This window comes from Pseudophryne corroboree, chromosome 8 (genome assembly GCF_028390025.1).
Source record: "Pseudophryne corroboree isolate aPseCor3 chromosome 8, aPseCor3.hap2, whole genome shotgun sequence".
In the NCBI taxonomy this organism is placed as follows: domain Eukaryota; kingdom Metazoa; phylum Chordata; class Amphibia; order Anura; family Myobatrachidae; genus Pseudophryne; species Pseudophryne corroboree.
The window spans coordinates 296825474-296850997 of NC_086451.1; the positions used below are offsets into that span (position 1 = coordinate 296825474).

At 46.0% G+C, this 25524-nt stretch overlaps 1 protein-coding gene and 1 long non-coding RNA gene across 3 annotated transcripts in view; one reads left to right on the forward strand and one right to left on the reverse strand.

Annotated features, from left to right (window-relative positions):
• Positions 1 to 25524, reverse strand: part of TRPC5 (transient receptor potential cation channel subfamily C member 5) — an 829680-nt gene that overhangs the window by 710456 nt on the left and 93700 nt on the right. The gene's annotated exons all lie outside the window — the stretch shown is intronic.
• LOC134949001 (uncharacterized) overlaps positions 25256 to 25524 on the forward strand; it is a 175760-nt gene continuing 175491 nt past the window's right edge. For both annotated transcript variants that reach the window (XR_010183081.1, XR_010183080.1), the window contains exon 1: positions 25256 to 25409. This is a non-coding gene — a long non-coding RNA (uncharacterized LOC134949001). The remainder of the gene's footprint in view (positions 25410 to 25524) is intronic.

Consider the following 25524-nt stretch of genomic DNA (forward strand, 5'->3'; position numbering starts at 1 on the left):
GTTGGTGGATTGCTCTGGCTCCTGAAGTCTGATCCCCAAGTCCCAGTATCTCCTGAAAGGTGGGACTCTCTAGTTTTTTTAATCTTATTAAAGCTAAGAAATCTATTTCCGGGAACTGGAGATATCTGCAGTAAAGCAAGCTGCCCTGACCCTTTGGAAAATGATGAATATTAAGCCCACTCCACTATCCACCCCTCCCCTACGTATTAAACACCCCCTACCACCCTGGAAGTCATGTACCAGGGCCCCTTCATTCAGCACAATGTCCCCTTCTACAATTTAGTGTTCTCCTTCTCGCCCCATTTGTGCAGTAAAGGAGTAATTAGCAGAAATTATTTCTCCAGGTCCTACATGCTGAGCGAAAGATAGAACCCCCTACCCCCAGCGGGCATCAAAGCTGCTGCTGATAGCACCCTCCACCCCTACCACTGTTGGGTGGGGGTAGGGGCTCCAGTGCATTGCTGTGCCCAGGGGCCTACACTGCTGTTAAGACGGCTCTGCCTACTCATCCTCCAGCGGTAGGGGTGGGGGGTGCTAACAGCGGCAGCTTTGATGTCCCGCGGGTGGTAGGGGGTGTTCTATCTTCCGCTCAGCATGTAGGACCTGGAGCAGTAATTTCTGCTTATTACTCCTTTACTGAACAGATGGGGCGGGAGGGAGAACACTAAACTGTAGAAGGAGGCATTGGGCTGAATGAAAGGGCCCCGGTACATAACTTCCAGGGTGGTAGGGGGTGTTTAATACATAAGGGAGGGGTAGATAGTGGAGTGGGCTTAATTTTCATAATTTTCTGGTGAGAGAGCAGCTTACTTGACTGCAGATATCTCAAGTTCCTTAGATTTGAATGGGATAAAAAAAAAAACTAGAAAGTCCCACCTGTTAGGAGGTACTGGGACTTGCGTATCACAGTTCAGGAACCAGAGCAATCCACCAACAAATATATAAAACTGCATATTAGGCGTGTGGAGCTGGAGCAGGGACCGGCTGCTGGAAGGCTGATATCTCTGGTTCTGGGCATAGTAGAGACAAGCTGCCAGTGTCCACTGAAAGTGGAGAGTTCCAGATTTTGAAATGTACCCTCAGAAAAACTCAAAGTCATACAGAGCCCGAGATATCTGGCTGGGAAGAGCAATTAACAGGCTCGGATGGGGACCACTGCTTTGAAGTCCGATATCTCTGGTTCCCCAGGGCCGATTTTCAAAAATCTGGTACCCCTGGAAAGAGGGGACTCTCAGCTATCAGCCTAGGGCCCTTATACTCCTGGGGCCCTTGGGCAAGAGCCCATTGAGCCCATACGAAAAGACGGCCCTGGTAACAGGCAATCAGTGTTTGCAGCTATAGCTCAGCTCATTATAGCATAACAAGCTACAATCTTACTCCAGCTTTATTCAGATCCATTTTCCTGTGTACTATCATGGCTGAAGGGAAGCCTCTTCAAGATGAACAATGTCTACAATCAGAACAAGGAGAAGTTATGGATCTCAACCTGTAGTATAAACGCCCTGCTAAGCCTACATGGAAGGTAAAAGAGAATCTTGAAGGTAGGAAACGTGAGCTTTCTTCCACTGTCCTAAACTTATGTAAAAAATTGCAAAGTCATATGTCCACCATCTCTCAGCCTGTTTGTGATGTGTCACAACTAGAGGGAGCCCTAGAACAGCTTTGTTCAGTATATGAACTTTATAAAGTCTCAAGTAAGGAATATGTAAGTATTTTGAAGAAATTCAATACTCAGGATTCTTTAGAGGAACTGCAAAGATTTAATCATCTTAATTTGGATTGAGACAGTTTATTGTGCAAAGTTAGGTCTAAGACAGCGGCCAGAAATGCACAATTATTGGAAACATCATTACGCATTTCTGTGTCCAGCAGGCGTTCAAAACAATCATCTAAGTCACGCAGTTCAAAATATTCCATGCTCAGCGAACAACTTATAAAGGCACGTGCAGAAGCAGAAACTACTAAAATACAAGCTGATTTTGCACAAAAGAAGGCAGAACTGGAAGCTAGAGCAGCACGTGAAAAGGCCAAAATGGAAGCTCTAGAGAAACAATGTGAGCATGCCACAGCAATGGTATGGTTAAAGGTTTTGGAACAAGCTGCCAGTGGAAGTGAAAGCGACAGCGTCAGTTTAAGTGAAGTGGATGCGGATGATCCTCTTAAGCGCACAAGAGACTACGTCCTAAGTCAAAACAGTGAACACCTGATTGCCGCAAACATTCCCGACAGTGCGGACATCTTTCCAGAACAAAAGGACTCAGATCCCTATGCAACACGCCACATCCAAGGTCACTACAATGCACAACCACTAGGTTATCCCGACCCATTTTCACACACCACAGTGCACGAAGGCCCAACACCTCAACAAACTCAATATACAAATGCCTGGTCACAAACCAATATTTTAGTAAGTCACCAAATCCCTGGCAACCACACAGTTCCACATGCAGCGAGACCTACAGACTTTAAACAGCTCTTATGCTGAATGACTATGCACCCCCTTATCTCACTATGTCTCTTACCCAGAACACCACAAATAATATGAACAGCGCTACTCAGCCAGCAATTCTTTGCCTGAAGTCAGAGAAAACAGACATGTCAGACTTTGCAAGATTCATGGTTCGTCGTGAACTTACTAAGACCAGCCTCACTAGGTTTGATGACCAGCCTGAGAACTACAGAGGTTGGAAATGTGCCTTCAGAGCCGCAACTAATAGTCTTGGCATTACTGCTGCTGAAGAACTAGATCTGCTGATCACGTGGCTGGGCCCACAGTCTACAGAACGTATCAAAAGACTCAGATCTGTCCACGTTGATAACCCTGCGGCAGGCCTCATCGCTGCTTGTGAAAGGTTAGAACGAAGCTTTGGAAGTCCTGAAACCATAGAGAATGCTCTGTTCAAACGGCTGCGGGATTTTCCAAAAATATCCGGCAAGGACAATGAGAAATTCCAAGAGCACAGTGACCTACTCTTTGAACTCCAGCTGGCCAAAATGGATACTCACTTACCTGGCCTCTGTTACCTGGACACAGCTCATCGGGTAAACCCAATAGTTTCCAAGCTGCCATACGGTATTCAAGAAAGGTGGACTACACTTGGGTCAAGATACAAAAAGGAAAATCGAGTCTCCTTTCCACCCTTTTCTTACTTCTGTGAGTTTGTCAAGAACACTGCGGAATCCAAGAATGACCCAAGCTTCTCCTACAGTCAGTCAAGTCATCCTGGTTCACCTACCCCAAGTTTGACAGCCCACGCTCTAACTACGAGAACCACAGAGGTCCAGTGTCAGTGAAAAAGACTGAAATCCTTCCCACACCAGTATCAGCTCCTGTCAAGAGCAACCAAGGTGACAGGATCGAAAACCCCAACCGCATGTGTCCCATTCATAAGAAGCCACATCCCCTCAAGAAATGCATTGGTTTCAGAAAGAAACCCCTCCAGAAACACAAGGAACTTCTAAAGAAATTTGGGGTATGTTTCAGATGTTGTGCTTCTGCTGAACAATTTGCTAAGGACTGTAAAACTGCTATTAAGTGCATACAGTGCAGCTGTGAGGACCACATGCAGGCACTGCACCCATCTCAACCCAATACTACACCGCCTGCACATTTCCCCTCTGCACCAAGGCATGGCGGGGAGAATGCAGATCAAACAACAAGTCCTACTACTGTGTCTTCTTCATGCACTAAAGTCTGTGGGGAAGATCTCCGCGATAAATCTTGAGCAAAGATATGTCTAGTCAAAGTATACCCCAAGGGACAGCCAGAAAAGACTCTAAGGGTGTACACCGTCTTGGACGACCAGAGCAACCAATCACTCACAAGACCAGAACTCTTTGATCTGTTAAACTTAAAGGGAGATGCTTAACCTTACACCTTGGTTACCTGTAGTGGAATTACAGTGGAATCTGGAAGAAGAGCCAGTGGACTGGTTGTAGCTTCTCTCAAGGACAATCTTGAGATACCCTTACCCAAACTTGTTGAGTGTAACGAGATACCATCCAACAAAGAGGAGATTCCAACGCCAGAGGCCACTCTTCATCACACTCACTTAAGGCCTATATCCAATGAAATACCAACCCTTGACAAAAATGCAGAATTCTTACTTCTGCTTGGTAGAGACATTCTCAAGGTACATAAAGTACACCAATATATCAATGGACCAAATGATGCTCCATTTGCCCAACATCTTGATCTAGGCTGGGTTATCATAGGCAATGTCTGTATAGACAAGATGAAGACGCCTACCAAGATTTCCTCATTTAAGACAAACATCTTGCCTAATGGTTGCAGCACCTGTTTTCAGCCATGCCCACATCATTACTGGGTGAAAGAGAAGCTGGGCAGCAGTAATTTGCAGCATGGCCATCAAGATAACATGAACATGGTCCTGTCTTGGGACGACAGTCTCGGATCAACAGTGTTCAATTCAACAAGTGAGGACAACAAGTTAGCATATGTAAGAGAAGATAAAGAATTTCTCAAGATAATGGACAAAGATTTCACTCAAAACGATTCCAACAGCTGGGTAGAACCTTTACCCTTTCCGCTTTCCGAGAGTGAAACTACCAAACAATCTACATTAGGCAGTTGCTAGATTTTCCTCTTTAAAACAAACTCTAAAGAGGAAACCAGAGATGGAAAGGCATTTTGTGAATTTCATGCAAAACATATTTGACAGAGATCACGCAGAACCTGCACCACCAGTAAAGGAAGGAGAAGAATGCTGGCACCTTCCATCCTTTGGCGTGTATCACCCGCGGAAACCCAATCAAATTAGAGTGGTGTTTAAATCCAGCGCTCAGTATGATGGTGTCTCCCTCAACAATCTGCTTCTTACTGGGCCAAACCTAAACAACAACCTCATAGGAGTGCTAATTCGCTTTAGACAAGAGCCTGTGGCAGTAGTAGCTGACATCCATTGCTTCATAGTCAGGGAAGACAATCGGAACTACCTGAAGTTCCTGTGGCACAAAGACAACAACGTCAATAATGAAGTCATAGATTACCGGATCAAGGTACATGTATTTGGCAACACCCCTTCTCATGCTGTAGCAATCTATGGACTCAGGAGAACAGCCCAGGAAGGTGACAAGGACTATGGATCTGACGCTCTGCATTTTGTTGAAAAGAACTTCTATGTTGATGACAGACTTAAATCCCTACCCACAAGTGAAGAGGCAATCGATCTCCTCACCAGAACACAAGAAATGCTTTCTGTAGCAAACCTCAGGCTCCACAAGATTATCTCCAACAGCCAAAAAGTAATGGAAGCATTTCCTTCTGATGATCATAACACCAACTTGAAAGATCTTAATTTTGGTTCCGATGTTCCTCCCATACAACGCAGCCTAGGCTTCCTCTGGGACATCAAACAAGACATATTTACATTCCAAGTATCAGGCTATGACAAACCTTTCACCAAACAAGTTTTATCTGTCATAAACAGTATCTATGATCCTCTTGGATTTGTAGTTCCAGTCACCAATAATGGCAAGATGTTGCTGGGACAGTTAACCAAGGTGAACTTAGACTGGGACACTCCATTACCTATTGAGCAACAACATAGATGGGAGATGTGGAAGAACTCATTGAAGATATTAGAACAACTCCAAACACTACGTTGTTATACTCCCAGCTCCCTTTCAGCTGCCATCAGGAGAGAAATCCACATTTTCTTGGATGCATCAGTTGAAGCCATAGCCGCAGTAGCCTACCTGAGGATCTCTGAAACCAACGACAAACTACACTGTGGATTCATCCTGGGTAAGGCCAAATTAACCCCAAAATCTGCACACTCTGTACCAAGACTCAAGCTTTGTACAGCTGTACTAGCAGTAGAAAATGCTGAAGTTATAAAGGATGAAATGGACGTTCCAGTTGATTAATTTGCATTCTACACAGATAGCAAAGTCGTGCAACAAAACAATTCTATGTATACGTCAGCAACAGAGTAGAGCGCATCAGAAGTTTCTCCACTCCTGAGCACTGGCATCACATCACCACTAGCCTTAATCCAGCCTTAATCCATCTGATCGTGGAACAAGACCTTCACCAGCATCCAACCTTTGTGACATGCGGTTGTCACCTCCAAGATTCTTATATGATGTTCCCTGCTTACCTCCTGCCAATACCAACTATGGGCTGGTTGATCCCGAGTTCTACAAAGAAATTAGGCCGACAAGCTCCACTCTCTACACTACTGTGACTACAAAACTGAAGCTGAAGTCACATCGTTTTGAGTGTTTCTCAAGTTGGTCATCCTTAGTGCGAGCTGCTGCTTGCCTAATCCACATTGCTCACTGCTTTTCAAAGGACACATCACCAGAGTGTCATGGTTGGCATATCTGTAAAGAAGGCTCTACCAAAGTTTTCTTCTGTCCAATCACTGAACTAGTACTTCTTCTTCCAAAAGAAGATATCACATAAAGAAGGACTTGGCTAATAGAGTCACCTCATGATGGGAAGTATTCTGCTACAAACTTCCAGCTATGATATACCATCAACACTTTATTATTTGGATTATACCGTGGGTTGGTAGAAGTATTTGCAAGTTGCGACTTCCCTAATCCGAAGATGGGTTTACTACTTGGAACTTGATCTAATGTTCCCTACTGCTATGGATTACAAGCTTCAAGACTTTCAGCCACAAGATTTAGGCTAAAACTTATTTCTTGTTAGTTTGTTGTTTATTGTTGCAGGTTCTCTCTTTTGTCTTACCGGTTGCAAGATTAATTCTGGACTTCATCTAAGGACATTACTATAATGTTTGATTTATCGTGAAATCTAAAGATTTCAGACGGGGAGTGTCATGTCCCACGATATATGTGTTTCATAAGCTGTCATGTTACCATTGCAAAGCTTTGCATCTTGTTTAAAGTTGTCCCTCCTGAATTCCTGTAGCTAGGTTCTGATGTCATTAGTTCCTCCCCTTCATGCTCTCTCCAGGTCCTTGTGTGTCTGCCATTTTAGTTTTCTGACCAGCTCTGGTAAATCATCATCTTTTCACCTACTGTTTTGTGCATAACTACAAGAATATCAGCTTGAAATAAACCCTCATCTGGATTCTTCATACATGCCTCTTAAGTTGAGTTGACACTATCTGACAAGGTCTCTTGTTGTGAGTACTGGTTCATTTTAGGCATACACAGAGGATCTGTCTGAGGAGCCTTACACTTACAGCCTGGTTATTGAGTCAGAATACAGCCCATAGCTGAATAGCAATTGCATTTATGTCCACCTCTGAATCAGGCCCCAGGTTATGTATGTTGGTTTTAATTCTAGGGTCTGCACACATGAGCATTATATTAAATCATCAGTACCTTGAACACTATGGTGCAGAATTTACATTCCCATACATTTTTATTATTGATTATTTTATATAGAAATTATTGCCACAAAAAATCAATATTATACAGTACTAACATTTATGGAATGCTGAAAGCAATAACAGAATGTAGGGGGTCATTCCGAGTTGTTCGCTCGTTATTTTTGTGTTGCAACGGAGCGAATAGTCGCTAATGCGCATGCGCAATGTCCGCAGTGCGACTGCGCCAAGTAAATTTGCTATGCAGTTAGGAATTTTACTCACGGCATTACGAGGTTTTTTCTTCGTTCTGGTGATCGTAATGTGATTGACAGGAAGTGGGTGTTTCTGGGCGGAAACAGGCCGTTTTATGGGTGTGTGCGAAAAAACGCTACCGTTTCTGGGAAAAACGCGGGAGTTGCTGGAGAAACGGAGGAGTGTCTGGGCGAACGCTGGGTGTGTTTGTGACGTCAAACCAGGAACGACAAGCACTGAACTGATCGCAGATGCCGAGTAAGTGTGGAGCTACTCAGAAACTGCTAAGAAGTGTCTACTCGCAATTCTGCTAATCTTTCGTTCGCAATTTTAATATGCTAAGATTCACTCCCAGTAGGCGGCGGCTTAGCGTGTGCAAAGCTGCTAAAAGCAGCTTGCGAGCGAACAACTCGGAATGACCCCCGTAGTGAGGACGGTCAGTAAGAAGGCTACAGATTTATTGTTAAAATAATTTTACTTCTATTCTTGACACAATCTGCTCTTGACACTGGAGAGGATGTGTCAAGTTAATGTCACTTGTTCAGAGACCTTCTAGTTTTACACATACTTAAAAAGTGTTTTCTTTCTTTTACATTTTTGCTCTCTGTAAATTTACTTCAACTCTAGCTTTTAGCTCCATATCATGTCTGCAAATAAAATGTCAGCTTTCTCCTGAGCTGATAATTTACGGGCCAATGTAGAGTTGAAGTGAAGTTGGCCGTAATTGGTTGCGCATTGAGGGGGTTATTCAGAGATGAACACAGATGGCTGATCTGCGTTCATCTCCGCACATGCTGGGGGCCTTCCAGCACAGGGCAAGGCCACCTAGCATGTGTGAGGCCGCACTCCGATGCATCCGTAATAAGATTGCGGAGGCATCGGATCTAAGGTTGATTCCTGGCAGTGCAGCCTGGCTGTGCTGTCAGGCGGTCGGTGGCCATCTTTTTTTGGAGGCGCTGCAATGTGTAAGGTTGCGCGTGCACACTGGAGTCAGTGCACGTGCGCAGATGAGATGGACGCAGCCGCTGTGAGCGACTGTGCAGCTGCTTCCATCTCTGAATTAGGTCATGAGTGTAGGGAACTAAAAGTGTATCTTCCATATGCAGAGTTGCACACATCTTTGTGAGTGGACAGCATTCATTGGGTTGGGTACAAATGTTCAACGTGGTTGAAACTGTTGACATGCAGCATGCCGACAGTGACCATGTCTGCATTTATGCCTACATGGATGAAAGGACAACATGATGAACTGTTGACAAACATTCCCTGGTGGTTTAGTGGTGTCCTACCTTGTCCCAGCAGCTGAAAAGGCTCCATTGTCGTCTTCTGGATCCCGGCAGTCACATGAATATCAGTTCCGACACAGGTGACTGAGGAGTGGTGTTCCCGTTAGTAGTTCTCCCCTTATCCCTAAACCTAATCCCTAACCCTCCCCTTTAGTGCTTAACCCAAATTTCACCTCTCCCGGAGCATAGACCTTACCTCCTGCTACAGTCTAAACCTGTCGGCATCCTCACAATGATGACATTTCACATTTCAGATGTCAACATTGTGAACCATTTGACAATTTGAGGATGCTGACCTGATGCCTGTCAACAGTTTGAGCCACGTCAATATTATGTCAGCATTGTGGTGTTGCCATTACGAATGCGGACATGGGCCCTCATTCCGAGTTGTTCGCTCGTTCTTTTTCATCGCATCGCAGTGAAAATCCGCTTAGTACGCATGCGCAATGTTCGCACTGCGACTGCGCCAAGTAACTTTACTATGAAGAAAGTATTTTTACTCACGGCTTTTTCTTCGCTCCGGCGATCGTAATGTGATTGACAGGAAATGGGTGTTACTGGGCGGAAACACGGCGTTTCAGGGGCGTGTGGCTGAAAACGCTACCGTTTCCGGAAAAAACGCAGGAGTGGCCGGAGAAACGGTGGGAGTGCCTGGGCGAACGCTGGGTGTGTTTGTGACGTCAACCAGGACCGACAAGCACTGAACTGATCGCACAGGCAGAGTAAGTCTGGAGCTACTCTGAAACTGCTAAGTAGTTAGTAATCGCAATATTGCGAATACATCGGTCGCAATTTTAAGAAGCTAAGATTCACTCCCAGTAGGCGGCGGCTTAGCGTGTGTAACTCTGCTAAATTCGCCTTGCGACCGATCAACTCGGAATGAGGGCCATGGTTACTGTCGACCCATACTTGGTTAATCTTGTTTTTGGAGCATGTACACCCACAAAACGCTCCACAAACTGGAGTAAATTCAACTCTGCATCACCCCCTCGGAGGCTGATACGTGGCACATAGAAGACATAGATAGATCCCTTACCTAATAACTGCAAAACTCACAGTTGTAGAGGTCAAATCAAACAACTGAGCACTCGCTGAAAAAAAGCAGCATGGTATCCTAGAATAAGTAAGCTTTGGGTTAGACTGTCATTGCCTGCATAGAGGGCACATGGATGCCTTTCACCAGTTCACAATGGAGAATATAAATGATGTTGTACAGTGGAATGAAGATGAATATATGCAATATTGCTAATAATGAAGGTACTTACTTTATATGAAAGGCAAAGGAGAGATAAAAGCAGGTCTTGCGGTGTTTGCCTTCAGCACAAACACAGGCTTCAGGCGCTTCTAACATGTCAGAATTTGTAAAGGCATTAAATGTGCAACAGTTACAGTTTTATGAACAGAATTAAAAATATCTATTTAAAGCAATATAATAAACATCAAAAAGAAAAACTTTATCAGGTATATTAGCTCAAGATTGTCAATTAATTAATTCTGTTTAAATAAATGCTGTTATGTTACGTATACATGGGTATCGTCTATCTATGGGGTCAATTCAAATTAGCGTGCTGTTAATAGTGCTGGGAAAGAGGTCCCGGAGCAATTCAATTCAGTGCACCGTTAAGTCTGGCTACAGGATTTCTGTGTCACAGCCACTGGTGTTTCATGGGGTAATCCCCGGTTTTTACCCGTCCGGCCCTTGGTGCGGGTCCGTTCGCACCGGCGGTGTACTGTACATGTGGCTGTGGCGGTGCTTCCAGGATCAATGGAGGCTACGGGGCATGGTGCATGGAGTGTGGCTGGCTCGGGCTGAGCATTGCGGCATCCTTCGTGTCGCTGTTCCCGCCGGACTGGCAGTATGGGCAGCACCATCTTGCCTCTGGTCAGGTGACAAGGTCCAGAGGGTATAAAGCTTCCTGCTTCACAGGTCTCAGGTTGCCAGTTCCATATGTCTCACAGCTCAGTGTGTGAGACTTGTAGCTGCGCTCCTCAGTGTTTTTAGGTATTGCCTCTGAACCTGATCTCTTCAGTCCCATTGCATTCCAGATCGGTTCCAAGTCCGATCCTATTATATTCCAGTCCGGTTCCAAGTCCGGTCCCATTGTATTCCAGTCTGGTTCCAAGTCTGGTCCCATTGCATTTCAGTCTGGTTCCAAGCCTGGTCCCATTGCATTTCAGTGCGGTTCCAAGGCCGGTCGAATTGCATTCCAGTGCAGTTCCAAGTCTGGTACCATGGTATACTAATCCGGATCTCATTCAGAAGTGTCATCATCCCGGTTCCAGCCCGGTCAGCACTCCAGTCCGGATCTAATTCAGAAGTGTCATCATTCCAGTTTCAGCCCAGTCAGCACTCCAGTCCAGATCCCATTCAGTCCAGATCCCATTCAGAAGTGTCATCATCCTGGTTCCAACCCGGTCAGCACTCCAGTCCGCATTTCATTCAGAAGTATTATCATCCCGGTTCCAACCCGGTCAGCACTTCATTTCTGTGTTGTATTCATATCTTCAGCATTTCCACTTCAATTCCAGCCCAGGTGACTCAGTCAGGGAGCAAAACCCAAATCCTCTTCGGGAGGATTTAGTGTTGACTATTTGGTCAAATTTATTCTGCTAATCTATCAATAGTTTTGTTCTAAGAACATAGGGATTGATGCAGCATTGGTCATGAAATGGCCTTAAATTACTGTGCAAAAACAATGTGTTTCTGCCCATATACTAAGCCATAGATGTGTTTCATTTATATATGGTAACATATGTGTTGTGTTTGCTACCGACATACTGTACAATACAGACATTTATGACCCACTAGCACCTACATTGTAAAGCATTTATTTTATGTGCATCTGCTGGTAGCTATCAATTAAAGTATAAAAACTCTTGAATACAGCTGACACAGCTAAACCACGTATTGTATTGCATGCACAGAAACTGCCAAAACAAATTAGCTTAAACACACTCACAAAAGCATGCCCGAGCAATGAAGAATGTACCAGTGTCAGCGGAGCCTGCACAAAAAGTCAACCGCAGTCACGGTTCACAAATGCCAGAGACTGTCATCATCACCTTCTGCTGTATGCATCTGCCCTGACAACCACAATAATACTGTTTTCTTCTTCAGGGTCCATGGTCTCCATAGGGTTAACCTTAGGGTATGCCTGGTGGAGACCAGGATTCAGGCACTGATCAGCAAAGCTTTGAGCCTCAGAGGATGCCAGGCCTACTGTATATTAGTGATGAGCGGGTTCGGTTTCTCGGAAACCGAACCCCCCCGAACTTCACGCTTTTTACACGGGTCCGAGGCAGACTCGGATCTTCCCGCCTTGCTCGGTTAACCCGAGCGCGCCCGAACGTCATCATCCCGCTGTCGGATTCTCGCGAGGCTCGGATTCTATCGCGAGACTCGGATTCTATATAAGGAGCCGCGCGTCGCCGCCATTTTCACACGTGCATTGAGATTGATAGGGAGAGGACGTGGCTGGCGTCCTCTCCGTTTAGAGTAGACTAGAGAGTAGTAGAGACACTTGATTTACTAATTTTGGGGAGCATATTAGGAGTACTACTTGCTGATAGTGTGACCAGTGACCACCAGTTTAATTAATCCGTTCTCTGCCTGAAAAAAAACGATACACAGTGTGACACAGTCACATACCATATCTGTGCTCAGCCTCAGTGTGCTGCATTATCTATGTAATACTGTATATCTGACTGTGCTGAGTGCTCACTGCTCACACAGCTTAATTGTGGGGGAGACTGGGGAGCAGTTATAGCAGGAGTACATATTTTAACAGTGCACACTTTTGCTGCCAGAGTGCCACTGCCAGTGTGACTGACCAGTGACCACTGACCACCAGTATATTGTGATTGTCTGCCTGAAAAAGTTAAACACTCGTCGTGTGGTGTTTTTATTCTATAAACGCATTCTGCTGACAGTGTCCAGCAGGTCCGTCATTATATAATATATACCTGTCCGGCTGCAGTAGTGATATAAGGCCCTCATTCCGAGTTGATCGGTCGCAAGGCGAATTTAGCAGAGTTACACACGCTAAGCCTACGCCTACTGGGAGTGTATCTTAGCTTCTTAAAATTGTGACCGATGTATTCGCAATATTGCGATTACAAACTACTTTGCAGTTTCTGAGTAACTTCAACCTTACTCTGCCTGTGCGATCAGTTCAGTGCTTGTCGTTCCTGGTTTGACGTCACAAACACACCCAGCGTTCGCCCAGCCACTCCTCCGTTTCTCCAGCCACTCCTGCGTTTTTTCCGGAAACGGTAGCGTTTTCATCCACACGCCCATAAAACGCCGTGTTTCCGCCCAGTAACACCCATTTCCTGTCAATCACATTACGATCGCCGGAGCGATGAAAAAGCCGTGAGTAAAAATACTATCTTCATTGTTAAATTACTTGGCGCAGTCGCAGTGCGAATATTGCGCATGCGTACTAAGCGGATTTTCATTGCGATGCGATGAAAAATACCCACCGATCAACTCGGAATGAGGGCCATATATATTTTTTATATCATTATCATCCAGTCTATATTAGCACTGCAGCAGACGCAGTACGGTAGTCCACGGCTGTAGCTACCTCTGTGTCGGCAGTCGCTCGTCCATCCATAATTGTATACCACCTACCCGTGGTGTTTTTTTTTTCTATCTTCTTGATACTAGTAGCTTACTTTAGGAGTCTGCAGTGCTGAGCTGACAGTGTCCAGCAGGTCCGTCATTATATAATATATACCTGTCCGGCTGCAGTAGTGATATATATATATTTTTTTATATCATTATCATCCAGTCTATATTAGCAGCAGACGCAGTACGGTAGTCCACGGCTGTAGCTACCTCTGTGTCGGCAGTCGCTCGTCCATCCATAATTGTATACCACCTACCCGTGGTGTTTTTTTTTTTTTCATCTTCTTGATACTAGTAGCTTACTTTAGGAGTCTGCAGTGCTGAGCTGACAGTGTCCAGCAGGTCCGTCATTATATAATATATACCTGTCCGGCTGCAGTAGTGATGTATATATATTTTATATCTCATTATCATCCAGTCTATATTAGCAGCAGACGCAGTACGGTAGTCCACGGCTGTAGCTACCTCTGTGTCGGCAGTCGCTCGTCCATCCATAATTGTATACCACCTACCCGTGGTGTTTTTTTTTTTCTATCTTCTTGATACTAGTAGCTTACTTTAGGAGTCTGCAGTGCTGAGCTGACAGTGTCCAGCAGGTCCGTCATTATATAATATATACCTGTCCGGCTGCAGTAGTGATATATATATATTTTTTTATATCATTATCATCCAGTCTATATTAGCAGCAGACGCAGTACGGTAGTCCACGGCTGTAGCTACCTCTGTGTCGGCAGTCGCTCGTCCTTCCATAATTGTATACCACCTACCTGTGGTGTTTTTTTTTTCTATCTTCTTGATACTACTAGTAGCTTACTTTAGGAGTCTGCAGTGCTGAGCTGACAGTGTCCAGCAGGTCCGTCATTATATAATATATACCTGTCCGGCTGCAGTAGTGATATATATATATTTTATATCTCATTATCATCCAGTCTATATTAGCAGCAGATGCAGTACGGTAGTCCACGGCTGTAGCTACCTCTGTGTCGGCAGTCGCTCGTCCATCCATAATTGTATACCACCTACCCGTGGTGTTTTTTTTTTTCTATCTTCTTGATACTAGTAGCTTACTTTAGGAGTCTGCAGTGCTGAGCTGACAGTGTCCAGCAGGTCCGTCATTATATAATATATACCTGTCCGGCTGCAGTAGTGATATATATATATATATATTTTTTATATCATTATCATCCAGTCTATATTAGCAGCAGATGCAGTACGGTAGTCCACGGCTGTAGCTACCTCTGTGTCGGCAGTCGCTCGTCCATCCATGATTGTATACCACCTACCTGTGGTGTTTTTTTTTTCTATCTTCTTGATACTAGTAGCTTACTTTAGGAGTCTGCAGTGCTGACAGTGTCCAGCAGGTCCGTCATTATATAATATATACCTGTCCGGCTGCAGTAGTGATATATATATATTTTATATCTCATTATCATCCAGTCTATATTAGCAGCAGACGCAGTACGGTAGTCCACGGCTGTAGCTACCTCTGTGTCGGCAGTCGCTCGTCCATCCATAAGTATACTAGTATCCATCCATCTCCATTGTTTACCTGAGGTGCCTTTTAGTTGTGCCTATTAAAATATGGAGAACAAAAATGTTGAGGTTCCAAAAATAGGGAAAGATCAAGATCGACTTCCACCTCGTGCTGAAGCTGCTGCCACTAGTCATGGCCGAGACGATGAAATGCCAGCAACGTCGTCTGCCAAGGCCGATGCCCAATGTCATAGTACAGAGCATGTAAAATCCAAAACACCAAATATCAGTAAAAAAAGGACTCAAAAATCTAAAATAAAATTGTCAGAGGAGAAGCGTAAACTTGCCAATATGCCATTTCCACACGGAGTGGCAAGGAACGGCTGAGGCCCTGGCCTATGTTCATGGCTAGTGGTTCAGCTTCACATGAGGATGGAAGCACTCAGCCTCTCGCTAGAAAAATGAAAAGACTCAAGCTGGCAAAAGCACAGCAAAGAACTGTGCGTTCTTCGAAATCACAAATCCACAAGGAGAGTCCAATTGTGTCGTTTGCGATGCCTGACCTTCCCAACACTGGACGTGAAGAGCATGCGCCTTCCACCATTTGCACGCCCCCTGCAAGTGCTGGAAGGAGCACCCGCAGTCCAGTTCCTGATAGTCAGATTGAAGATGTCAGTGTTGAAGTACACCAGGATGAGGAGGATATGGGTGTTGCTGGCGCTGGGGAGGAAATTGACCAGGAGGATTCTGATGGTGAGGTGGTTTGTTTAAGTCAGGCACCCGGGGAGACACCTGTTGTCCGTGGGAGGAATAGGGCCATTGACATGCCTGGTGAAAATACAAAAAAAAATCAGCTCTTCGGTGTGGAAGTATTTCAACAGAAATGCGGACAACATTTGTCAAGCCGTGTGTTGTCTTTGTCAAGCTGTAATAAGTAGGGGTAAGGACGTTAACTACCTCGGAACATCCTCCCTTATACGTCACCTGCAGCGCATTCATCATAAGTCAGTGACAAGTTCAAAAACTTTGGGCGACAGCGGAAGCAGTCCACTGACCAGTAAATCCCTTCCTCTTGTAACCAAGCTCACGCAAACCACCCCACCAACTCCCTCAGTGTCAATTTCCTCCTTCCCCAGGAATGCCAATAGTCCTGCAGGCCATGTCACTGGCAATTCTGACGAGTCCTCTCGTGCCTGGGATTCCTCCGATGCATCCTTGCGTGTAACGCCTACTGCTGCTGGCGCTGCTGTTGTTGCTGCTGGGAGTCGATGGTCATCCCAGAGGGGAAGTCGTACTCGTAAGACCACTTTTACTACTTCCACCAAGCAATTGACTGTCCAACAGTCCTTTGCGAGGAAGATGAAATATCACAGCAGTCATCCTGCTGCAAAGTGGATAACTGAGGCCTTGGCATCCTGGGCGGTGAGAAACGTGGTTCCGGTATCCATCATTACTGCAGAGCCAACTAGAGACTTGTTGGAGGTACTGTGTCCCCGGTACCAAATACCATCTAGGTTCCATTTCTCTAGGCAGGCGATACCGAAAATGTACACAGACCTCAGAAAAAGACTCACCAGTGTCCTAAAAAATGCAGTTGTACCCAATGTCCACTTAACCACGGACATGTGGACAAGTGGAGCAGGGCAGGCTCAGGACTATATGACTGTGACAGCCCACTGGGTAGATGTATGGACTCCCGCCGCAAGAACAGCAGCGGCGGCACCAGTAGCAGCATCTCGCAAACGCCAACTCTTTCCTAGGCAGGCTACGCTTTGTATCACCGCTTTCCAGAATACGCACACAGCTAAAAACCTCTTACGGCAACTGAGGAAGATCATCGCAGAATGGCTTACCCCAATTGGACTCTCCTGTGGATTTGTGGCATCGGACAACGCCAGCAATATTGTGTGTGCATTAAATATGGGCAAATTCCAGCACGTCCCATGTTTTGCACATACCTTGAATTTGGTGGTGCAGAATTATTTAAAAAACAAGAGGGGCGTGCAAGAGATGCTGTCGATGGCCAGAAGAATTGCGGGACACTTTAGGCGTACAGGCACCACGTACAGAAGACTGGAGCACCACCAAAAACGCCTGAACCTGCCCTGCCTTCATCTGAAGCAAGAAGTGGTAACGAGGTGGAATTCAACCCTCTATATGCTTCAGAGGTTGGAGGAGCAGCAAAAGGCCATTCAAGCCTATACAACTGAGCACGATATAGGAGGTGGAATGCACCTGTCTCAAGCGCAGTGGAGAATGATTTCAACGTTGTGCAAGGTTCTGCAACCTTTTAAACTTGCCACACGTGAAGTCAGTTCAGACACTGCCAGCCTGAGTCAGGTCATTCCCCTCATCAGGCTTTTGCAGAAGAAGCTGGAGACATTGAAGGAGGAGCTAACACAGAGCGATTCCGCTAGGCATGTGGGACTTGTGGATGGAGCCCTTAATTCGCTTAACAAGGATTCACGGGTGGTCAATCTGTTGAAATCAGAGCACTACATTTTGGCCACCGTGCTCGATCCTAGATTTAAAACCTACCTTGGATCTCTCTTTCCGGCAGACACAAGTCTGCTGGGGTTCAAAGAACTGCTGGTGACAAAATTGTCAAGTCAAGCGGAACGCGACCTGTCAACATCTCCTCCTTCACATTCTCCCGCAACTGGGGGTGCGAGGAAAAGGCTCAGAATTCCGAGCCCACCCGCTGGCGGTGATGCAGGGCAGTCTGGAGCGACTGCTGATGCTGACATCTGGTCCGGACTGAAGGACCTGACAACGATTACGGACATGTCGTCTACTGTCACTGCATATGATTCTCTCCCCATTGAAAGAATGGTGGAGGATTATATGAGTGACCGCATCCAAGTAGGCACGTCAGACAGTCCGTACTTATACTGGCAGGAAAAAGAGGCAATTTGGAGGCCCTTGCACAAACTGGCTTTATTCTACCTAAGTTGCCCTCCCACAAGTGTGTACTCCGAAAGAGTGTTTAGTGCCGCCGCTCACCTTGTCAGCAATCGGCGTACGAGGTTACATCCAGAAAATGTGGAGAAGATGATGTTCATTAAAATGAATTATAATCAATTCCTCCATGGAGACATTGACCAGCAGCAATTGCCTCCACAAAGTACACAGGGAGCTGAGATGGTGGATTCCAGTGGGGACGAATTGATAATCTGTGAGGAGGGGGATGTACACGGTGATATATCGGAGGATGATGATGAGGTGGACATCTTGCCTCTGTAGAGCCAGTTTGTGCAAGGAGAGATTAATTGCTTCTTTTTTGGTGGGGGTCCAAACCAACCCGTCATTTCAGTCACAGTCGTGTGGCAGACCCTGTCACTGAAATGATGGGTTGGTTAAAGTGTGCATGTCCTGTTTATACAACATAAGGGTGGGTGGGAGGGCCCAAGGACAATTCCATCTTGCACCTCTTTTTTCTTTCATTTTTCTTTGCGTCATGTGCTGTTTGGGGGGTGTTTTTTGGAAGGGCCATCCTGCGTGACACTGCAGTGCCACTCCTAGATGGGCCAGGTGTTTGTGTCGGCCACTAGGGTCGCTTAGCTTACTCACACAGCTACCTCATTGCGCCTCTTTTTTTCTTTGCGTCATGTGCTGTTTGGGGAGTGTTTTTTGGAAGGGCCATCCTGCATGACACTGCAGTGCCACTCCTAGATGGGCCAGGTGTTTGTGTCGGCCACTAGGGTCGCTTAGCTTACTCACACAGCTACCTCATTGCGCCTCTTTTTTTCTTTGCGTCATGTGCTGTTTGGGGAGTGTTTTTTGGAAGGGCCATCCTGCGTGACACTGCAGTGCCACTCCTAGATGGGCCAGGTGTTTGTGTCGGCCACTAGGGTCGCTTAGCTTACTCACACAGCTACCTCATTGCGCCTCTTTTTTTCTTTGCGTCATGTGCTGTTTGGGGAGTGTTTTTTGGAAGGGCCATCCTGCGTGACACTGCAGTGCCACTCCTAGATGGGCTAGGTGTTTGTGTCGGCCACTAGGGTCGCTTAGCTTACTCACACAGCTACCTCATTGCGCCTCTTTTTTTCTTTGCGTCATGTGCTGTTTGGGGAGTGTTTTTTGGAAGGGCCATCCTGCGTGACACTGCAGTGCCACTCCTAGATGGGCCAGGTGTTTGTGTCGGCCACTAGGGTCGCTTAGCTTACTCACACAGCTACCTCATTGCGCCTCTTTTTTTCTTTGCGTCATGTGCTGTTTGGGGAGTGTTTTTTGGAAGGGCCATCCTGCGTGACACTGCAGTGCCACTCCTAGATGGGCCAGGTGCTTGTGTCGGCCACTAGGGTCGCTTAGCTTACTCACACAGCTACCTCATTGCGCCTCTTTTTTTCTTTGCGTCATGTGCTGTTTGGGGAGTGTTTTTTGGAAGGGCCATCCTGCGTGACACTGCAGTGCCACTCCTAGATGGGCCAGGTGTTTGTGTCGGCCACTAGGGTCGCTTAGCTTACTCACACAGCTACCTCATTGCGCCTCTTTTTTTCTTTGCGTCATGTGCTGTTTGGGGAGTGTTTTTTGGAAGGGCCACCCTGCGTGACACTGCAGTGCCACTCCTAGATGGGCCAGGTGTTTGTGTCGGCCACTTGGGTCGCTTAGCTTAGCCATCCAGCGACCTCGGTGCAAATTTTAGGACTAAAAATAATATTGTGAGGTGTGAGGTGTTCAGAATAGACTGAAAATGAGTGGAAATTATGGTTATTGAGGTTAATAATACTTTGGGATCAAAATGACCCCCAAATTCTATGATTTAAGCTGTTTTTTAGGGGTTTTTTGAAAAAAACACCCGAATCCAAAACACACCCGAATCCGACAAAAAAAATTCGGTGAGGTTTTGCCAAAACGCGTTCGAACCCAAAACACGGCTGCGGAACCGAACCCAAAACCAAAACACAAAACCCGAAAAATTTCCGGTGCTCATCATCACTACTGTATATACTTCCTTATCCCAGTTTGCATGTCTTTGCAATTGCACAGACACACTCTTCTGTACTTGACCCACCCTAAAACTCCTCCTTCATTCTAGTCGGTGGATAGCAGGTATTACTGTGCACATAACCCGGTTCATAGCCTCAGTGTGAACAGGGTCTGTCTGTGTGATCTGGGTCTTACCCAGCTTTGAACCGTGTTCCAAATCCTGAGGTTTTAGGGCCTAATTCAGAGTTGATCGCAGCAGCAAATTTGTTAGCAGTTGGTCAAAACCAGGGCCCTCATTCCGACCTGGTCGCACGCAGGCGGATTTTTACACTGCTGCGACCAGGTAATCGCCGCCTACAGGAGAGGGGGGATTCGCTGTGCAGGGAAGCGATCGCTTGTGCAGAGAGCTGCACAAACAAAAGTTTGTGCAGTATCTGCACAGCTAAGGACTTACTAAGCCTCGGCGACGATCCGGCCTGGAGGTGACGTCAGGTTCCCTCCCTAGAAATGGCCGGGCACGCCTGCGTTCGGCCGGACACTCCTTCAAAACCGTGAGTTGACACCCCCAGCCGGCCTCTTCCTGTCAATCTTCTTGCGTTCGCCGCTGCGAACGCTTTCTCCGTTCATTTCGTTGTGTGCATGCGCTGTTGAGACCCAATCGCATGGCTGCAAAAAACTGTAGCGTGCGATCGGGTCGGAATGACCCCCCCATATGCACTGCAGGTGCGGCAGATATAACATTTGCAGAGAGAGTTAGATTTGGGTGGGTTATTTTGTTTCTGTGCAGGGTAAATACTGCCTGTTTTATTTTTACACTGCAATTTAGATTTCAGTTTGGCACTACAAAAGCAGCAATAAAACACCAAATTGTGTATTGTCGCATAAAGGATATCAGCAGAGGCGTAAAAGGGTAGGGCGAGTGGGGCACGTGCCCTGGGTGCCTTGGCAGGCCCAGGAGAGGGCATCATGCCCCACTCGCCCCCGTCACGCCGAAATGTGAGGGGAGGAGAGCGCAGCGTCTCTCCCTCCCCTCACCGCCGCTGCCAGCACTAGCGTGTGTCCGGTCTCCGGCGGCGTTAGCCAATCAGAGCTTGCGGACCGGCTCCTGATTGGCTGCAGGTCCGCGAGCTCTGATTGGCTAGCGTCCGGCGCCACACAGCCGCCGGAGACCTGGAGCGGTGAGGGGAAGGAGAGGCGCTGCGCTATCCTCCCCTCACATATCAACAAGCGGTGAGTGACCGGGGGGGGGGGGGGGGGCGGCACAGTGGGGCATGTATCTGGCACTGAGTGGGGCATGTAATTGGCACCAAGTGGGGCATGTAACTGGCACTGAGTGGGGCATGTAACTGGCACTGAGTGGGGCATGTATCTGGCACTGAGTGGGGCATGTAACTGACACAGTGGGCATGTATCTGGCACAGTGGGGCATGTATCTGGCAATGAGTGGGGCATGTATCTGGCAATGAGTGGGGCAATGTAACTGGCACTGTGGGGCATGTATCTGGCGCTGTGGGGCATGTAACTGGCACTGTGGAGCAATGTAACTGGCACTGTGGGGCAATGTAACTGGCACTGTGGGGCATGTATCTGGCATTGTGGGGCAATGTAACTGGCACTGTGGGGCACGTATCTGGCGCTGTGGGGCATGTAACTGGCACTGTGGAGCAATGTAACTGGCACTGTGGGGCAATGTAACTGGCACTGTGGGGCATGTATCTGGCACTGTGGGGCAATGTAACTGGCACTGTGGGGCATGTATCTGGCACTGTGGGGCAATGTATCTGGCACTGTGAGGCATGTTTCTGGCACTGTGGGGCAATGTATCTGGCACTGTGGGGCAATGTATCTGGCACTGTGGGGCAATGTATTTGGCACTGTGGGGCATGTATCCGGCACTGTGGGGCATTGTATCTGGCACCGTGGGGCAATGTAACTGGCACTGTGGGCCATTTTCAGTAGCCACACCCCTTCTGGTGCATGGTCACACCCCTTCTGGTGTGTGGCCATGCCCATTTTTCTACGCACGCGCACATGCTTCTTTTGGTGGTTTTTTTTTTTTTTTTTTTGGGGGGGGGGCACGCCATTTTCCATCTTGCCCTGGGCTCCGAAAACCCTAGCTACGCCTCTGGATATCAGTGTAACAGCCTTTTATCAAGCTCTGTGAAGCCCAAATATATGATGTCAGAGATGTATTGTTTACGGTTTCCTTTTAAACAATTTTCCTCGTTATAGTATATAGCAGCCGCACATATCCTGCAGTACATAAAATACATTTGCAAATTGCTTTTCCTTTAAAATGTAAAAAGATGAAGCATTATTATATCTAATGTGGCCTATATATCTAACAGCAGCTTGCATGCCACCTGCTATTTGATACTGATAAGTACTTGTAGCTGGGAAAATCCTATCTGGATCTCCGCTGCTCTCCTGCTGCTAGGTTGCCTGTGACTCACAAGCATAGGTGTGCGCAGGGGGGGTGCCTGGTGCGCACAGGCACCCCCTAATGTCCGGCACCCTGATCTCACATGCCTGATGTAGAGATCACCGAGCATGCTGATCACTGTCCCCTATGCGCTGCACCATGTCAGGACTGCATTACTGACTGGACGCCTGGGTTAATCAAGGGTGCCACTGGGTTTCAAACTCCTGGCTTCACCTCCATGTACAAAAACAATGTGATGTGATTACATCATGCTGCTCGCATGACCACCCGTCACACCTGCCACACGCCCACCTCTATCCTTCTATGCTATGCCAACGCCAGCCACTGATGAGGAGCAGCATACAGCAAGCGTTCCTCTTAGGAAGACAAATTCAATACTGGCAGGCAGCCGGCAGCAGCATTGACACACGTCACTCGTTTTTCCAGCAGCAGCAGTACTAGTCTGCGACTGTCAGTGTCAGTGAGTGACTGACTTTTAAGTAAGCTGCTGCAGCTTGCAGGGGAAAGAGCGGGGGAGCCAGACCAGGCTGAGGAGGAGCAGTGTAATTGCAGTGAGTGCCATCAGGGGTGCTTGTTTGGTGCACACCACAACATCTGACAATGTATCTGCTTTATTAAGATTAGTACAAGGGTGGATATTTTATATTGCATTGGCCCATCAATAGATGGTGCTAGACACGCCCAAAAGGCGGTGCTAGACACACCCCTCCGATGGTGCACCTCCTAATAAAATATGCTGCGCACGCCTATGCTCACAAGTGAGGTAATCAGCGTGCCTGCCACCACCAGGTTTTCCAGTAACTTGCTACCTGTAAATTAGAAAAAACTTAGGGGTAAATTTAAAATTGCGATCACATAATATGCAAAACATGGCATGTTTTGCTTTTAACATTGTTGCCGTTTTAAATTTGGGGATTAAACAAGTCTAATTTACCTCCTCATGATTTAGCATTTTCGAAAACAGCATTTCCATCATACTCTGTGTCAGCAATTTATTACTGGTGACAGCCCAGGTGTGAGACGATCACACCAGACTGTAATATATAATGACAGCCTGTTTAATGCCCAAATAAGCTTGCTGGGATGTTATTCACGTAATTGTCCCATGAGCTCACTATCCTTAATCTATAAAAACCATCCTTATTAGACATCATGTTTTCTTATACGAAAGATAAATATGTGTTTCCCTTTTTTTATATTGGCTACAAGAGAACATTTTCTACAGTAACTGCTAAATAATCTGGATAATAATGCAAAAATGATGCCTGAGGAAACTGTGGTTATTCAGCTACTCATTTGTGACTTTGATTGATAGTCCATTTAGTTTCATATGAAAATAAATTGCTGCTTCTCTTCACATCACTTTAAACTCATCAACAAACAAATGAATATAGAAAAGGCCCAGCACGGAAAGATAGATCGCTTAGAGAAGGTCCATTCCTTCATTGCCTAAAGCCAGGCTCCTTCTTGTGTACAGATATATTCACAGACTCAAATGGCTTTTCCTACAGTAACTTTCCACATGGCACTATATTCTAAAGTGTTTACTGACCAATTTCCCAGTGCCTAATAACATTGTATTGCTGCAGCATTACACTGTGACACCTCTCACTTGAATATTTGGCTTGTAATCTATTTTTCTAGTTATTTGCAATGAAATAAAATTATAGCTATTACTAGATCCAACTCCATTTCTGTTTTAAAGTATTTGGAATTGATTTATCAGTTCTGTATTATAGAAATGGAAAACAGTGTCATGGAGAGGTCCCTGGGGCTCCAAATCGGGGAAAAAGATGAGTAAAATGGATTGAGTAGGGTTGTGAAGTTTTGAAGTTCTACTTAGTAGAGTGTTTCATTCATGGAGGGAGATTCAAGTAAGTGCCAACTTACACATACAGTCATGGGAAATTATACAGTAGGAGGAAAATCTTTCATTTTTTCTAACACCTTTTTGGGCTGTGAGGAAAAATTAGCAAGGTTATCCTAACCAGATAGCTTTCTTTTGCTTACCCTGTAAAGCCACCTCTAGTAGTTATCTCTAGTAATCATCTCTGGTAGCCATCTCTAGTAATTAGCTCTAGTAGCTAGATCTAGTAGTCAGCTCTAGTAATTAGCTCTAGTAGCTAGATCTAGTAGTCAGCTCTAGTAGCTACTGTAGATCTAGTAGTCAGCTCTAGTATTTAGCTCTAGTAGCTTGTCCTAGTAGTCAGCTCTAGTAATTAGCTCTAGTAGCTAGTCCTAGTAGTCAGCTCTAGTAATTAGCTCTAGTAGCTAGATCTAGTAGTCAGCTCTAGTATTTAGCTCTAGTAGCTAGCCCTAGTAGTCAGCTCTAGTAATTAGCTCTAGTAGCTAGATCTAGTAGTCAGCTCTAGTAGCCAGCTCTAGTAGTCTCTCACTACATAGCCGATGAGCTAGCCTAATGCTGGGTACACACTGGCCGATATGTCAGGCGATCTATTAAACAGCCGATTTATCACTGATCTATCAGCCAGTGCATACTAACGATATGTCTGTGAACACCGTCGTTCACAGACATATCGCACTGGCCTTGCAGCACACACGATGATCAATATATCTACAGATATATTTGTACATTGTTGTGTGTGTACAGGCAGTCAGCAACACCCGTACACTTCCTGCTGTAACCGGCTGTGATTGACGGCTGAACTGGGTGGCCACATGTAAATACCCGTCCAGTCCGTGACGTTAGTCACAACCGATCGGGCAGTGTGTATGCACCACACACATCCAACTATAGATATATCTGCAGATCCATTGATCTGCAGATATAGTTACCAGTTTGTACCCAGCTTAAGACTCAGAGGTCAGAAAGAGGCTGGGATAAGAAAGTGAAGAAAACTTGAGTCAAGTGGTTATTTTAAGCACTGCATATTTGGATGGGAAAAGCAGCTGGCTCTGGTTAGTTGGGAAATATATCATAGCAGAATTGATTCATGCAATATATTGTACAACAACACCACCACTCCTCCAAAGAAATTAAAAAAACCTGCTCAATATCAGACTGGATTATCGATAGTTCTGTTAAATGGAAATTCAACGTCCATCCCTAGAGCACAGCAATTAAAGTAGGTGGAAATGCAGCTTTAAGACCATATTAATGATAATAGCTTTGGCAACTGTTTATGCTGTGTACTGTTACGTTACCCCATGAGACTATACCTGTAATTCAGTATTATTTTA